We start from the raw sequence: 17936 nt of genomic DNA, 5'->3' as shown, positions 1-17936 counted from the left end.
ACGCAGTGTTGGTGGAAGAGATCCTTTGCCATACCTTCATATCTCTATTACGACGAATGTTCAAGATACTGTACATGTGCTGCTTTAAGCACTAACCTAACTTATAACACCTGGCAAAGAGCTTATCAATTCTACTTAAATATTTGCTATAAAAAGCGCACCTCCAAACCTCAATAGCATATGTGAAAACTGAAAGGATCAAACATTGAAAAAGTAAGTCCAAATTCTCAACACAGTAGCCATAATATTTACATATTCTTATAATATACAACCTACTGCTTTGAGTGTCTCAGTTAACTGGCACTTGCTCAAAGGTAACGCCCAACAGTTTCAGTTTCTCTTTCCTCCCTATGGTCTCTAGTGATTCAGGAGGCGTCCTGGTAGTCTTCCCTCGTAAAAGCAGTTCCCATGTTTTTGTCAAATTAACTTTCATGCAGTTGTTCTCGGATCATTCAATAAAGGATAGGACTTCCGTTTCAGACTCATCTAAACCCACATTTGCCTTAATCGGCAAGGTAACAGTTGTGTCGTCTGCAAATTTAACTAGAAGATTCTTGTTAGTATTAACAACTTTGATATCGTTGTTAAAAATAGAAAAGAGGACCGGTACCAGGACTGTACCTAGAGCAACACCCCTATTTATAGAAACATATTTAGTACGGTAACCATCGACAACAACTCTCTTCTTTCTCTGATCTAAGAAGCTAATAAGCCAATTAATAATATATGGATTAATGTTAACCTGCTTCAATTTACTACAGAGGATATTGTGTGATACAGAGTCGAAGGCCTTACTATATTCAAAGGAAAAAATTCTGACAAAATCGGCATTACCATCAAGCCACTTTAACCATGTATGTTGGCATTTAATTAATGCCATAGTAGAGTTATGGCCTTCACGATAGGCAAACTGATCTAAATCGATATAATCGTTGCAAATACTGGAAAGTTCAAACCTATAGCGTTCTATCATGAACTGTTAAACTGATGAAATTTGCATACTTTTCAGAAATAAGAAAATAAAGTTTCTGTCTAAGACTATCCTATCGTATTCAGTACAATCAGAAACTCATAAGGGGTTGAAACGTGTAACTCTCATATGTTTGCTTTGTCCGATGCTCGTGATTATTCATTTTCGAAAGTACCATATTTGGAACGAGAAGAAGAGATAACTGACCAATCAAACTTCGTAAACAACGTGACGTAATTTTCCTTCAGGTTCCCGCGCCCGCTTAAAAAAATGGCCGACAAACGGGGGAAAAACTCAAGAAAGCCGAGGAAGCTTTCAAAGGTTGAAACCAGGAATATTACAGAAACACTCAGCAGGATATTATTGCCTTACCACCCGGGCCAAACGTAACATTATGAAACCCATTGACGGCCTCTCAACTTCTTGAAGTTGTCACTTTCAAAAAACGATGCCTCGTTGACCCTCTGCACAGTAAACTTATACTGCAAATAGGCTTTTAAAATTCTTATGTTAAAAGTCTAGAATAAACAGTGAAAAATATTTTCGAATAAAATTCATTAGCTGCGCGTCGAAAAGTGTCCAAAACCTGAACCTGACATCTTCGCAAAAAGTAATGCTTGTAATGAATGTGGGAAGCATTTTAAAAGCCTAAACTTAGATGTTGTAGTCACGATCGTGTTTTGAGCTAATTTCATAATGAACAAACTAAAAACAATAGACAGAGAAGCCGTTTCTTGAAAATTTTTATTCAAAGTCCAAAAAGTTAATCCTTTAGAGCAATTCGGAAAACACTATCTGGATCGTGGATCCGTTCACGCAAGTGAAATCGGCTAAGCACATGGCAAATTCAACACAAAATCCATCTCAAATCAGGGCACATTTTGTAATTTTTCTTTAGCGCCGAAGAGAAAAATTTATAAAACGTCTATGAAACATTTAAAAATACATAAATTACCTTTCAAAAACGTAATTGTCTTGGCCATAGAGTGCAAAATGTACCTGACAATTCAGCAAAAACTTCGCTGACTCGGTTGCATTTCAAAACAGACCATGGGCTCCGCCGTGAAGAAAACAAGGTTGAATTCCTCGAAGGACGATTTCTTGATGAAAAGCTTCCCTTTCTCCACAAAAAGAAAGCTGAGCATTCTTTTGAACTTTCTCTTTCCATTTTTTGTCTTTTAACGGTGTATTTTTAACCTTGAAATGCAGAACTCTTGTCTTAAAACATCTGCATGGTGATCGCGCAGCAGCCATTTTGTTGAAAATGGATATCCGTCACTAAGGTTTCCAAATATGGTCAAAATGAATATTCACGAGCATTGAACGCGAGTTACACGTTTCAACCCCTTATGGGTTTCTGTCACTATTTAATAGACCATAAAACTGACTGTGATTCCTTACGTAAATAAAAGCTTCATTTAAGAGAGCGTTGTCTGAGTTTTGTTCTATTCTTTGCCAGTAACATAATATATTATGTCTATAGAGGGTATCGGCCAAGTTCTGCTCTACAGGCTTTGTTTTCTGTGTACCATGAGAAATTTAATGTTTGTTTACAGAATTTAATGCGAACTTGCTCAAGAGTAATCGTTTAATTGTGAAGACAATTTTGGTAGCCTTTTTACTAAGAATTTGCCTTGCATAGGCGCAACGACCAGATGATGTCATTTCTATTGCTAAGTATGTTTGTTTGTGAGCAAAATTTATTTGCGTATTTGAAATTTGTTTTCTTTTTGTTTTGTCCATTACAGCTAAATATGATGATATTAGATTTATTATTAGATGATAATGATAATGGTAATGACAATGACGATGACAATGACAATGATAATGATAACGACAATGACGATGATCGTTTCCCGAAAATTTAGTTCCCCTTTTTTGAAGCTTTAAAATAATACTAAGTACTGCGAAAATCTTTCTATAACTATATCTCCTGGTAGTTTTATGCAGGAAGAAGCTAAAAAGCACATTCTCAGATCTTTTGCTAAAAACTACAAATAAATATGGACGTTTTCCCGCAAAAACGTTCCTCGTACGAGGAACAGCCATGGAAAGGAACGCTTGTTCCTATACAGTATAAAGAGATGTTAGCCTTAAATTTTTATCAGAAAACAAGGGTTTACCCAGAGCGAGGTTGATCATGACCTCTGGTGGTTCACCGCTAAATCCGTAGAATCCATCTTTTCCGTGTGTGGCGAAAAGTTTTTTGAAATGGAAAAGAAATGCATTAAGCATCGACTGCTGGTGAAAATCATACTCGGTAAGACTCCAAGGGTTAACCCAGAGCGATTTTGTTTCATGATATTCTATGTACATGAGTTTGTCTCCGGCATATCTGTTTTATCCGTTGATTTTATTTAAGCAAAGGTTGGTCATAACCTCTGGTGGTTCACCGTTAAATCCGTAGAATCCATCTTTTCCGTGTGGGGAAAAGTTCTTTGAAATGGAAAAGAAATGCATTAAGCATTGACTGCTAGTGAAATTCATACACGGTAAAACTCTTTAAAAAGAGTAGCGGAAAATACAGATTTCACGGATTTCCCGGAGACATGAATGTTGAATAAGATAACTTGCAGTCATGACTGACTGCCAACTGAAAAAGACTCTTTAAACAGAGCGGAAAATACGGATTTCACGGATTTCACGGAGATATGAATATTTAATATTATTCAATGTTAATTTAATATACTACTTCTCTTTTTTACTGTAAGTATCTTTATACTATTATTAATATAATATATATATATATATATATATATATATATATATATAATTGTATTAAGATACTTACAGTAAAGAAGAGAAGCATTATACCAAATAAATTTTGAATAATATTAAATATTCATATCTCCGTGAAATCCGTGAAATCCGTATTTTCCGCTACTCTTTGAAGAGTCTTTTTCAGTTGGCAGTCAGTCATGACTGCAAGTTATCTTATTAAACATTCATGTCTCCAGGAAATCTGTGAAACCTGTATTTTCCACTACTCTCTTTAAGAGTTTTGCCGTCTATGAATTTCACCAGCAGTCAATGCTTAATGCATTTCTTTTCCTTTCAAAGCACTTTTCACCACACACGGAAAAGATGGATTTTACGGATTTTGTGGAGCCATGCAGCTTCGAGTTCATACTTTTCCACACATTTTTTGTTTTCGTGTTAGACAATTGGTTTTTACAGATTTTCCGGAGACATGAAGCTTCAGTTGAGTTAAGGGTTCACCTTGAGCATTACAAAAACTACTTTATTGAAATCGCAAGCATCTTTCAGTCTCAAAAGGCAAAAGGGAGCCGCTTAAAACCAAGAAAACGGACTGTTGTAAAAGAGCTTGCACTCTTTTAAACGGTTTTACCGTTTATAAATTTCACCACACGCGGAAAAGATGGATTTGATTTTACGGATTTTGTGGAGCCATGCAGCTTCGATTTCATACATTTTCATACATTTTCTATTTTCGTTTTAGCCAAAATTTTCATCACACACGGAAAAGATGCATTTTTGAGTATTACAGAAACTCCTTTTAAAGAAGGTCCGTTGAAAAAAAGCTTGAGAAATACAATCATTTCTTGCATTTCATTACTAAGTCCGCTCCTAAATGGTGACACTAAATGCATCACATCTTTTCGGTCTTTCCTTTGAATCATTGTCTGAGAAAAGGTGCCGGCCGCTACCTGGACTGAATGACAGTTTTGATTGCATTGTTTGAGCGTCCGAGAAAACAAGTCAGAGAACAGGTCTAATGATCCTATCGTTATTGTACTTCACCGAAAAGGGTCGGGTTTTTTTGCTTCGATTTCTCCTGGGGAGCACCATCATAATAGAGCGATTGTATTGTTTGCGTTGAAGTTGCCCTCTAAATTACACAAGAATGTCCTTCTTGTCTTGCGCTAGCAACAGCGATTCATACTTTAAAAGAACGTGCAAAAAAAGGAACGCCCTTTCTGACACTCATTTGATAGTTACATAATCTCCGACACGTCCTCGTCAACATATTTGACTTCAAAACATGACAAACAAACTAACGAATCATCTTTCATAGTTATTCATCAGCACATCGAAAACAGAGCCAACAAAAGGCTAAACTTTCAAATTTATTCGTCAAAATTTCACAGCGCTTATCCACTATATAAACGCCGCACCCATGCCACAACATTTGTGCTACGAACGAAGAATGCAGCGAACAAGACATGTCGACAGCTCAACAGCGAGGGCATCAACAGCACGGCCTTGTGCTACCTAACGCCGGTAATAAGCGGAAGGGGCAGCATTATAAGGGCTAAATGTGTTTGTAAAGTGAAAGATAAGGCCTTGCCAAAGGTCTGGGCAACAGTTTGTGGAAAACGAGATGTGTGCGACCGTGCATTATCAGGTTAGTATTTTTGCAATACGCCGGTTTCAGATGCGATTTTAAAGAACATTTTAGTACTAAAGTTTGACGCATTTTTATCTTTCCAATACTGCAGGTATCCACAACGTGGTATTTTTTCTTTAGTGCTATAGCCAGCGAAGAGAAAAAAAAGGGCAGTATCAATGAGAACACAGACGAGGAGAGTAGTTCTGAAGATGAGATTCCCAGCTCGTTTTCTCAACAATGGCTCGAAGGCAATCTAACGATCGTAAACAAATCACTCTGCCCTGCGATTGCTTACTGGGTCGCGTTGACTACAGTAAACGGTGCGCCCGCCAGCCCAATTTCTGTGCATAAAGCCCTGTTGAATTCAGGACTGGAAGTCACAGCAACACAGGTAATTAAATTATTTTCTTACTTTTTGATAACCCAAGCATTCCCTTAGCCGTGAACAAAGTATTCAGCGTCTCTTGATTCAGTTATTTCTTTGCTAACATTTAAGATTTTTTCTCTTCTCGGTTGCTTTGAAAGAAAACCTAACAACAACGACTGTACTTTTTTCTTGTGACACTGCCATTATCAACTTGAATTTTTTGTTTCTTAATGATTTGTGTCGTAACAGAAGTAATTCTACTGTAATTTGAACTCAGTTTTCAATTGTTTCCGTTTTTTCTAATTGAAAAAGTGCTTGTCCCACGGACAAGTCATGTCAAAGGTTTACATGTGCAAACTGAATTTCTACCTGCCCCGGACAATCGGCCATAGGTTTTGGTGCACCCCGAATTCGTTTAGGTGCAGTTTCAAGGGGGAAAAGAATCCCCAGCCACAGCAGAACTTTACAAAGTGTTGAAAGATCACAAAAATCCTTTTATGCAAGACCTCGTTAGCTCGTCCTTCAAACACTGTTACCAAGACGAAGCGAGAAAGGTGATCGGCAGTGATGGCTTATGCACCCAGGAGTTGGACGAGTGTGGAACTGAAAATGTGGTGTGAGTGACCCTGGTTAACCCGAAATTTCACACGTCCTTACTGAGTGCAGTCGAACTTCTGACGGCAGCTAAGCTACAATTAGACAAATTTGGCTTTGAGTCCAGCACGACAACCTCTCAAGCTTCCACCAGTCAGCTATCCATGACGTGCGATGAGGATAAGATGCTGTCGGCGGATAAACTTGCAATCCTCGTTAACGATATAGCGATCGCCATGGGAAAACTGGGCTATGCAAGCTATCGGGGCAAAGTCTATAAGAAGAATGACCAAGCCAGATACACGTATTCGTATAAATGCGAGGCAAGAGCTTTCGTCAACACCCTCGCCACCAACGAGTTCTTCAAGTCAAGACTTCTTCGTGAGATGAAGAGAGTGATCGACCTGTTATCCGATCCATTCTGCGAACTTTTTTCGCCGTTAATAATCAACTACGACCTCATTGAGGTAAAAGACGGCCGCTGTTGGTCCATCAGCCGGCGGGACTTTGTTGAAGATGCCATTGAGGAGCAACAGGTGGGAAAGATCTCGCCAAGAGCATTCTGTTCCTTCGACTCTGCAAGAGATCCTGATCCAAAGTACTTTCGAGAAGTCTTAAAGAACAGCCTAAGTCCGCAGGAGGTGGCGAAGTTCTGTGACGATTTCCTAAAGCTACTTCTCTACAATAAAAAACAGCACAAAGACAAGGTGCCGTGTTTGGTAGGCGATGCCAACGAGGACGAATCGGAAGACGATAGCGACGAGAGTACACAGGAGGAGGAATCGACCTTTGCCGAAGGTGTGCTGCGCGAAGAAGAGAAGGCAGAGATTCGGTCAATGTCACTGCCGGTGGTTTTGGCCAAAGAGATACCAGCAGTCGACACGTCAGACGAGGAAAAACCAGAGGACGAGAGCGACGGCGATTCAGTTTCGTCTTCATCCTCACAGGCAGATCGTATGGTGCATTTACGAGATCTCCTTGAGAAGACACAGCCGGGTTGCCTGCGCCACAGACAGCTCGCGCAGATGCTGAGGACGGAGGAGCACAAAAAGAGGGAAGAAGAAAGGTCACTAGCGGAACGACGCAGAAAGAGGGAGGACTCCCTTCACTCCAGGAGCGTATCAAACGCGAAATTGAGCGTTACCCGACGACCTCGACGATCCCACTCCCAGTCCAATTGCGAGGGATCTCGAGCGGTATGACCAAGCACGGGTAGCAGCCGAAGAACAGGCTCGTCGAGAGGCTGCCAGAGAAGCGTTTCAGGGAACTTGGTTGAGATCCACCGAGAACGATTTAAAGCGATGCTGTGAACGGTACCAGGCTAGTGACGACTCGTCGGAGCGTTCTGTGTTGAAGGCCTGCATAAAGCAATTGACAGGCAAACTCAGGGTCCATCACGTTTCTCTGGGAACGTTTGGAACTGCCGAGGCTGTGGCGGAACGGAGGAGGGTGTGCACGCTTCTCGGCCTTCTGGACCAGCGCCAACAGTACCTGGTCACGAGTGTAGCGGAGAGACTGCCACTTGCTAATCAGGACGGTGACGGTGTTGATGCCGAAGAACAACAACAAGAAGAAGACCTGAGTATCTTCGTGACACCTGTTCCAAGCTCAAGCACTAGACAGCCGCATCCAAGTGCGCGTTCAGACCGAACCACAACCACGGAAGCCAGTAAGCGCAAGCGTTCCTCCTCAAGCCAGCGAGTTACGAAAAAACATTGCCAAAGCACCAAAATAAACATGTATTTCTCAAGTCAACAGTAATTTATTTCTTCTTACAACAACAATAAAATGTTGCTTGTCACGTACTGAACCATATAGCTGATTGCCTTTGTCGTTATTTATATTTCAAGGATATCTTTCTATTCTGGGGTTGATGTAAAGTTCTAGGATAACTTAGAAAGTGATCCGAATCTTCGCGCTGCGCGGCTCAGCTGGGAGTTGGCTGTCCTTCCCTCTTGAAAACGAAATTCGGGATCCCTGAGAATCGCTTTCCATTGACCGTAGCCGTGTCGCTCGATGCCTGCTTTTAGATAATTGTCTTCTTCAGGGGTGAACATCAGACTCTTTTTTCTCGCGGGGAAATCTGTCGCTATAAACGCATTTTCCCGCTTTAGTCTAGGGACACCTGAAAGACGCTCGGGTGGTGTTTCTGCGATCGTTTCTTCCTCGTTGTTAGAGGAAGTATCGGTTTTGCTACCATTTTGATCTTCAGATGACGCAGAATTGCCTGAAAGCCTCGTGCGCACGTCTATTTCCAGCTCTGATCCCTTTTTCCCGTGCAATCGTTCCAAATATTCATGTGCTTTGCTCGCCACCTCGCCCGATCGCAGCTTCTGATAGTGAACCCTTGCTACAACAGAGCTGTTTCTGGTCCTCGGAGATTGTGCTCTGCGCGCTGCTGCTCAGCTGCCTGCAACTCGCGGTCTCCACAATCTGTCGATAGCGAGTCGGGTGAACGTATTTGCACGTTGCATCGAAGACCAGTTTACTCATTAGCTCTCCCAGCCTGTTGTGCTGCCCTCCATTTCTTGTCACCAATACAAAGTCGCAGGTCGGTCTGAGTAGGGGGCGAATGTGGTTGATGTAGCCATCCAACACCTGCATGCTCGTCTCAGTCAGGTAAAGAGAATCGAAGCCAAATTTTCCACCCGTTTTGAACATTTTCTGGTCTATAAATCCACCGTTAGTCTTGGCTTTGTTCACCATCTCCACCGTTAAGTACTGATATGTCATGGGGCGCGAGCCCTTGACCTTGATGAATAAATAGACGGCCAAAAATTTGGTAGCAAAAGATAAATCTATTGGCAAAACAGCACCCGGTTTCTCCTTGCATGATTTCAGTACGCTCTCGTAGCGCAGCAAGTAGCGCCCCACCACTTCCAACAGTTCTTCTAGTGTGGCCCAGTGCCCCTTGGCTTCTAAGGCATCGATGTCCAGTTCGCTGGTCCACTCCAAGCGCATCATTTTGGAAACGGTTTTGCGCACCTTTTTCAAGTAAATTTCTGTTGAAGCCAGCCCTCTCAACACTGATTCCGATGCTCCTTTCACTTTCCGATAATCCACCAACTCTGCAATGGCATCCAAGTAGCCTATGCGTCCCGCGTGTCCCAGATTCCAATCATCCTGCATCGTATCAACAAGCTTGAAATGGAGATTCGGTGAACATAAACTAAAGTCCACAATGTCAAGTGTGAGCTCCTCTTCGTCTTCGCAACAAAACTTGAGAAACTTTAAGCACTTGCTTACGATCTGTTGTGCTTGTCGATCACTTTTGCAGCCTCCACCACTGCCAGTTAGCCACGAAAAAAAGTTCTTGGCAATGTTTTTTGTAGGATCAAAAGAAGCAATTGCCCTGCTTTTACGCGGTATAATCTTCTGATCACTGGCTTCACATTTGTTAGTTTCATCGACATTTAGCGTATCGATTTGAGCACTGTCTGGCTTCTCGTCGAAGTAATAGTACCAACTGTGATTGTTCTTTACGTGTTTTCTACAGCCTCTTTGCGTAGTGAACCCATCGTGCTTACAAATTTGCACTGGGCAGTGAAAAAGACCATCACAGTCATCCTCTTCTAAGTGAAGTCTCTTTGGTTTAGGCGATGCATTTGAGAACTTTGACCAGTGGACATCCTTGCCTCGTTTGTTCATCTTAAGCATTAGCCTGAAATCGATACCTTTCTAAAGTATGCAATCACTTATACTAGCAAAAGGGTCCCCAAGAGATCATCCTATTCGCCAATGAGATATTTGTTAGCCCATCTCTGCCCACACTTGGTCATTCTTGCCCCTTGTTCCATTGTTTTCTTGTCCGTATTTGGTACAGAATTAATCAAAAGGAACAAAGACACAAGCCTGAACTTGCGCGGGCAAGCCCAAACGAGATTAAGCATGCAGCGGGCAAGTCTCGTACTTAATTTGATTGTTGACGGAAACATGTTTTGATAAATTTGTATAGCGGAGGTGATGGAAAGTAGTTTCAGATAGCCTACGATAAATAGGAACTATTGTTCCCTATTCCTTTTTACACTTTGCGCGAAATGGAACGCTAGTTCCTTTGTCACAAATTCGGAACCTGTTCCCATTTATAAGCGGAACATAAGCGGAACACTTCTTGAGGAACAAAAAACCACCTCGATTAGGAACAATTCCGTTCCTGTTGGGCATGAATAGTAACAATTTGAACCGAAAGGGAACAAAGCGTTCCGAAAAGCAGTGGATATGCCAGTAAATAGGAACAATTTGTTCCTTACTGTGTAGAGCGAGAAATTAGATTGGGAACATTTGTTCCCCAATCACTTCGAAAGGAACATGAAGGGAAATCGGAACTGTTTAAAAGAGGAAATTTTGTTCCTGAAAGGATAAAAGAGGAACCAGTTGTTCCTTTGGACTAAAACGAAAAGGAACTTTGTGTTCCAGTTTGCTGCTAACGGACCAGATTGTTCCGAAATTTGCCGACCTTTGTTCCTATTGTGCAAATAAAGTTCCTTTATTGTGCGTTCCTAGGTTGTTCCTAAAGCAATTAAAGGAACAAAAAGCAAAAACGCGCGGAACACTACGTTTTTGAAAAGGGATGTTTCCTCGTGTCGCGTCACTTAAAATCAAACTTTGAAAGTTTCCTCATGTAAAAAACGGCCTGACAATACTGAGGACAAAAATGCAATTGAAAACTACGGTGTTTTAACCTGAAATGTTGCTATCGTTACTTTTGGGGAATGTATATGATCGTTTCCCAAAAAATTTAGTTCCCTTTTTTGAAGTCTTAAATTAATACTAAGTACTGCGAAAATCTTTCCCAAACTATATCTCTTGGTAGTTTTAGGGAGGAGAAAGCTAAAAAGCACATTCTCAGATCTTTTGCTAGAATGGCAATTAATTCTGGACGTTTTTCCGCAAAAGCGTTCCTCGTAAGAGGAACGGCCATGGAAAGGCACGCCCGATCCTATATAACTGTATGAAGAGTGTGATGTTGTTTCAGGATACCTACGTGAGTTTGTCTCCGGCATATCCGTTATATCCGTTGAATTTATGCAATCGTGTAGATCAGATCAATTTAAGGGGGAAATTGAACACAGACTCAAAGTGGAAAGTTCCCATGCTAAATGAAAACAGCCAAAGAAATATTAATTTGAACAAGCTCCAAATACTGTTCCCCGCTGTTTCCCTTGTATCCGCCACACTAAAGGAATAGTTAGATATTCCGTCAGATCTTAGTAGTACAAAGAATCTTAAGTATAATGGGGATAGCGGGCACAATGGGGACAGAACTTACGGTATCACAGATCTGCTTCAAGGAATACATAAAATATCTAAAGTAAAGGATCTCATTGAAAATCCACATACAGTCGACTTCCGATAACTCGAACCCTCACTAACTCGAACCAAAACGATTTCCCCTGGATTTCCGTCATACATTCACTGTAATTTTACCCTCGGTAACTCGAACCCTCGATAACTCAAACTCCCGCTAACGCGAACTAATTTTCGTTTCCCCTCAGGTCATTTTCTATATAATTTTACCCTCGATAACTCGAACCATGTTTTGAGCCCTTAAAAAGTCGGGAAAAAAACCGTCTACGGGCGTCCGAAACATTGAATTTTGGATTTCCCATTGACGTGATGTGGGAGTATAGTTTATTAGTGGAGGCTGATATTGATTGTCACAGGCTAACATGAAGCAGCTTTTCTTCTCACACCAGTAAAACGCATGCTCTATTTAGGCTATGGTTTGTTACGTTACGTCCTGATTTATAATCTAGAAGTATCTTTTAATTTTCACTGGACATTTCTACAATTAAATGTCATTAAAATGTTCACTGTGCAGTAAAAACTGTTTTTTACCTTACTCTCGGCTATTTTCTTCGAGCTCCCGATAACTCGAACTCCCGATTTCCCTTGAAGGTTCGAGTTATCTGCAGTCGACTGTATTCCAAAAAAAACCATTGTTGAAGACAACAACAACAATAATAACAAAATCAACAATATCAAAAAACTGTAAAGTAGTGGAAGAAAAATTCCCAGCATGCACTGTGTAAAAATGAAAAGGTATTCGACAACAGAGCAGCATTAAAGAAAGCCGTTCCGGCTTTAATATCCATGTAATATCCATTGCAAAACAAAACAAAACAAAACAAAACAAAAAAACAAATAACCAAACACTAACGTAAAGAATATAATATACAATATATTTCATTCCGACATTCATGAAGCTAACTACAATACCTATAAAAAACAATTACTAAATATGGTTATTCTTCAATGCACAATGTGTATTGAATTCTTACTTTTTCATATACTGTACTTCTTTGCCGCCACTGCACGACCACAACGTGAAATTACCTAATTTGGTCTAATTTTACGTTTTTACGTTTTCTGCAGGACGCAAACAAATAAAGATGAATTTTTTTCTCGCTCTGAAGTTGGATATGTTTCTAAGGAATTCAAATCCTGGAGAGTTCGTCTACAATTGTCAAAGTGAGAAGGCTAGGATAAACGGAATGAAGTTTGAAAGAACGCGAATTCGATATTATTTTTAACTGAAGCTTTCACCGCCGTTGCCTTCGTGGTATCTTAACCTCCATCAGTACCAGGGACTTCCAGGGTCTGTTTACATCAATCAGGGGAGACTTCAGAAAGGTGAGGTAACATGTGGCGGCCCACCCCACCTACAAGAATCATGTAAACGTGATCAAATTAAAATGAGAGATTATATGGACAAGCGAGTTACCCCACCTAAGTTGGCTACTCAGGCTAGGAAAAACCAGTTTGACAATAGAGAACAAGATTTACTAGCCCAGAGTGAGGGCTTCGGCGACTTCAAAGGCTTGACACGATTCACGTAGAGCCTTCTTTTCTCATCCTTAGTCAAGAAGGCAAAAAGAGTCTCTGCTCACAAGGCGCCGGTTCTCATCGCTACAGGGAAACCAGATTTCATACAAATCAATAAAAACACATAGTTCAGTAAAATAATGTGCTTGGGATCCCTATGGACATGGGACATTAATTTCAAAGACAAAATTAAGCCGATAGAAAAAGTAACAAGGAAAACATTCATTAAGAACTCGTAAATTTTGGGGCTTTTAACTCCTCTGCCAGAAATGAATGCTGTACAAGTGGGTCACTTATTAGATGTTAATAGTCACGACGGCAATGTTAAAAGAATAAAAAAATATAGCACAAGAAAATTGTCAGCGTTTGATGAATGTACTATTAAGGTTGTTCAGTCTCAAAGCGCAAATGATTTATGTAACTGATTTTATGTGAAAAATATAATAAAAAGGACAAATTTGTGACATATCTACCTTCGTAATTTTCAAATTTTTATTTTCTTGGAAGTTCCAATTAAGTCTTTAATTTTTAATGTATTTACAATCCAGCCAAAACTAAAGACCAAACTATCTAATCAACCAACCAAAGCAGCAGTTGGTGTGAGCGAGGACAAAAAAGCATTATGCATTCAGTCGAGAATGACCAAAGGTTCAAAAACCAGGTGCCAGACTGAATTTGCGCAAATTACCGGCTTTAGTTCTTGGGTAGACATGGCCCACCTCTTTACTGTAATTTACATCATCGTTTGTTGCCGTGTGCTCGAGTTAAGCGAAGGTAAGTTCCGCAAACATTTTCAAGGGTCAACTGACTTTTACTGTAAGGGTTCATATTACCTCTGTGTCGCTGCCTTCAAATTACGAAACATTCAATCACATGCAGAATCAATATGTTGAACGTTAGGCCAACCGTGTAATCAAAACTATACCGAATAAAAAGCCGTTTATATAAAATGTGGAAACGACGCCACCCTAGGCTTTTAATGGATACTGAGTAATTCTTATCACTAGGAAGCAAAACGAACTCCATGCAGGTTTTCAGTAAAATAACCTCAGAGAACTGTGGCCATCTTCTGTAATCTTGGATGAGGACTGCTCATCCAAGATTACAGCTGAGATGAATATCAGGTAGGCTGAAGTCTACTTGGGCAATTGAATTTGAACAAGGATAAAAACACATTTGATTATTTGAAAAACAGTATGATTTTTACATGTAACGCATGGAAGTTACAATTCCTTCCTCTGGCCGGCCACAGATATATCAGTAGCGGATTCTCCAACGTAAATTAGTGAAAATATGCCTACGCTACGATACGTTTTGGATGACATTTTCCCGGTCAACATGGATTTTAAGAAAAGCCGACCCATCTGCTTCCCCTTAAACTTTTGACATATAGTCTTGGTCACCGTCGGTCGCAATTAACGATCGTATGGAAAGTGAATAACCAACGCCTTTCCCGCTTTCCGATGCGTTCAAAGGAAAGCCATTCATAAGCGGTAGATCTTCGTGGCTCATTGTTTTGTCATTCTCATAACATAGTCATAATAAAGTATTATTTAGCCGATACAAAGGAAGGACCATTTTTATTTAGGCATCTCTTAGGTCAACCGTCTTACAAATTACACGTAATCAAATAGTTACTAAGCGTTAGGCACTGTCGCTATTACAAACCTAGGTTCAGAAGATTTTTGATAAGAATTAATTATGATATATCATAAACAAGTCATCTGGTCGCGAATGTGGTAGACTTGTTGTGGGCTGGTTAAATCTCTTAATTGACGCACGCTGAATTCGCTACGTACTGACGAAAAAGAGGATCTTAACGATCTTGCATAAAACGCCTACATATAAGAAGCAATTTATTTGAACCATTTTCCCACAATGACTGATAAAACTTAGTCACAAAAAATGTTTCCATTACTAATCAATTTTCACTTGGGTGTTATTTGCTGATATTTTTTTGTCTTGTTTGCAAGTGTGAAGGATAGTAACCAAAATTGTTTAGTCTGTGTAGCACTAAGGCCCGCTTTCCATTCGATCTCTTTGAGAAACCGCTCTGTTACAAAGGCTAAAATGTTTAGTCAAATTGTACAATACAAGGCCTTGACTTAAATTTAAAGCAAAACATCTGCAGTCGTTGTCTCTGTGTCAAGTCATGATAATTAATTAGAATTTGATATCAATCATTAAACCGGATTTGTATACGGATTACCCCCAAATTTTTGAAATATATGGCGCTTTGCATTGTGTAAGCCAAACTTTATCACTGAAAGAGCCTCATTAACAAAAGCAAGGTGGGAACCATTTAAAGTTCACTTTGTGTATTTATTCCGCTCACGTGCCTAATTAACCACTAGAGAAATAAACTAGAAAATTCCCAAAGCAGTTATTCTCTTTTTCGTGAAAAAAAAAATTAAGGTCGTGGGAGAATATTTTCGATTTGTGCGTTTGCGTGTCGATGAGCGCAGATCTTGCGCTTAATAAACGTTGGCACTGATAAGCAGACCTTAATAATATAGCTCGCGGGTAGTGTTATGAAAAGCTCGGTGCTGAAACCGCCTTTTTAAAGCATTATAAGGCTTCTGCTGATGTTTGATTTTCCTTATTTTTTCCTATTCAGGTTTGGTGTTTTAAACCCCTGCGTCAACTGTATAGGGCTAAACTTACACCAAGTACCAAGTAAAATTACACCGTGGTCAAACGTTAGGAGTTTTTTCGTTTTGTTTTCTTAAGTGGCATAATGTACATAATTTAATGAGGAAACTTGCCATGCGCGACTGTTTAAAATACTAAATGTCAGAGTATACAGTGGAACCCCGTTAATACGGTCACCTATGGAACCAAAAAATAATTTGGCCATATTAACGGGTGACCGTCTTAACGAGGGTATTTTTACAAGAAAATGTATGGCCGTTTTGCCGGGCGGCCAAATTAAAGTGGCCGAAATAACGAGGTGACCGTAGTACCGAGGTGGTCGTAAGGCGGGTTTCACTGTACTTTCATTTCTTTTAAAACTAGCGAGCTTGTCGCTCTGCAAATTATGTTGGCAAATGGTGTCCCCCATTGTTATTCTGCTTTGACTATTTTGATGGTGAGACATTAAAATGTCTCATCATCAAATGCCCCGGTTTTGGTAACGGTACTTGGAAATGTCCTGTTAAATGATTCAATAAATAAATAGATGTTTTTAAAATTCAAATCAGTTGAGGCCTAAAAGCGGATAGTTTTCAGCGTTATGCTTTTTGACTGATTTTAAGGGCATATTTTTGAGCTTCGCTTTCGCCACCCGACCGTAATAACACTTTGGACAAGAGCAAAAATTGAAACAGTTGCGACAGCTGAACAAAAAAAGGGCCATGAAAACTAGTGTTCGTTCGGGGTTTTAAGTCGTAAGAGTTAAAATAGCGTGATGAACGAATAGTGGAATGGTGGAATAGTGTGAATTGAGATAGCGGGATCGGTTCCACTCAGTAGTTGTTCCATACGATATCTAAGAGTTATCAAATAATAATTGTGCACCGGAATTATTAAATCGCTCGGACGTTCATGATGCTCTAATCATATTTAAACCCCATTTCAATGAATACAGTGTCACCGCCAGTAAGAATCGAGATTTTCAGAATCTGTTAGGCAAAAATTTGACAGATAGCTGTAGACCCAGTCTATACATGTAGCGTACAGCTTACAGTAACCTGTTTAGCCTTAAAACAGGGTCTTATTTTCTTATTTTTAATAAGTCTATTTACAAAGATGTGAACTCTGAGGGAGGACTTTCAAAATTCATGTACTTCGTGCTTTAATTTTTCTTATCACAGTGATTTTTGCAAAAACACTCATTTGGTTTGCAAATTTTACAGAAGAAATAGGCTATAGATAACACTACATTCTCTCAACAACAATATGTATTTTTTCTAACAAATAAAAATCCTATTTCAAAAATCTAAATAACCTTAATTTACTATTTATGTAAGAACCACTTGAATGAGACTAACTTGGGAAAATGTAGGTTCTTTGTCTTTTTACTTGCTGAGTGGTACTGCAGTAATCTTCGTGATTATTTCAAATCATGAAGCACAAAATGAAAGCGATCTTACCTTCTGCTTGTCAAAAGTTTCAAATTTTCCCACTCTAAAAGCTAATGCAATAATCGCGATAAAACAATGCTAGCAGGGGCAGAAATTTTAAGAATAATTATATACTCTTTTACATCACGTATACCAATAGCTCTCTCCTTCCTTTTTTAAGGGAAGCCGGGTGACACGCTGAGTACGATATAGGTTCTACTGACGTAAAGATCCGAAGGCCGAAGTCACTCCTATCAGTTATGAACGTGACTTTCGAAGAAGTACGTACTAGCCTGCGAACAGCAGACGCATTTCCGGTCATCTTTTCTCTCCCTCCGAAAAGATAGCGGAGGGAGAGAAGCGACGACCGGAATGCGTCTGCTGTTCGCAGGCTAAGGACGTACTTGCTGGCAAAAAAATTTGCAATGGGGAAATTTCAGTAATTCAAGTACTTTAGGTATCGGTTATAATTTTGTTTGTTCAGCTTTTTTTCTAGGAAAACAATTGTCTTTCGTCAGATTGCAATTTGCCTCTTTAAATATTCATTTGTAATATTTGTGACCGGAATAAACGAAACGTCCATCATACACTCTAAACACATTCGACTTTTGATTATTTTAGGGAGCTGTTTACAGGGAGGTGGGGGAATCTTCAGAAAGTGTACCCAAGGATGACGGGGTTGTAAGATTGCATGTAAAGGAGGGTTATTATTTTACCCCACCTAAGCGGGTTACCCCTCCTATCTGGGGTCCCCCACCTTCATGTAAA

The 17936-nt window shown here is 39.9% G+C and overlaps 1 protein-coding gene and 2 pseudogenes across 1 annotated transcript in view; 1 reads left to right on the top strand and 2 right to left on the bottom strand.

The window, feature by feature from the left end:
- Window positions 1–17330, bottom strand: part of LOC140930980 (tetratricopeptide repeat protein 4-like) — a 73002-nt gene extending 55672 nt beyond the window's left edge. The window contains exon 1 of the mRNA XM_073380725.1: window positions 17199–17330. The gene's annotated coding sequence lies outside the window, so the exon portion shown is untranslated. The remainder of the gene's footprint in view (window positions 1–17198) is intronic.
- On the top strand, window positions 5313–8043 carry LOC140932186 (uncharacterized; annotated as a pseudogene).
- On the bottom strand, window positions 8163–9930 carry LOC140930979 (uncharacterized; annotated as a pseudogene).
- Window positions 17331–17936: the final 606 nt, after the last annotated feature.

The sequence above is a fragment of the Porites lutea genome, chromosome 3 (genome assembly GCF_958299795.1).
Source record: "Porites lutea chromosome 3, jaPorLute2.1, whole genome shotgun sequence".
NCBI lineage: Eukaryota > Metazoa > Cnidaria > Anthozoa > Scleractinia > Poritidae > Porites > Porites lutea.
Note: the sequence above shows the minus strand (reverse complement) of the source record. Positions and strands in the feature narration are given on the sequence as shown.